A 510-nucleotide genomic window follows, 5' to 3' on the forward strand; every position below is an offset into this window, starting at 1 on the left:
ACCATATATATCTAGTATACTACTGTAATATTAAATATTTACGGCATCCATATATTCATGCTCTAGTTATTAGAGCGTATTCAGAAATTACTATACGTAGATTATGTAATAAAAGAGCCAAGATATATAGTACTAATATACATATTAATAAACAAAAATATAATTAGTACTGTTACCAAAACTTTAGTGTCAGTTTTGGACCATATATATCTAGTATACTACTGTAATATTAAATATTTACGGCATCCATATATTCATGCTCTAGTTATTAGAGCGTATTCAGAAATTACTATAATTTATCTCATTTTGAGGCTTTTGATATTATGGAAATTATTCAGCTGTCAGTATAATGTCAGTTGTCCAAAACTTTAATATGTATTGTCAAAGTAATATAAGTAAATAGCTTACATATTACTATATTAGTGCAATAGTGCTTTTTAAAAAGATGTGGCTCTCAGCAGGGAAAGCATCCTAATTTAGGAGAAAAATGAAACATCTAGATAATTGTTG

Source organism: Octodon degus, unplaced genomic scaffold, assembly GCF_000260255.1.
Source record: "Octodon degus isolate 3935 unplaced genomic scaffold, OctDeg1.0 scaffold00118, whole genome shotgun sequence".
In the NCBI taxonomy this organism is placed as follows: Eukaryota; Metazoa; Chordata; class Mammalia; order Rodentia; family Octodontidae; genus Octodon; species Octodon degus.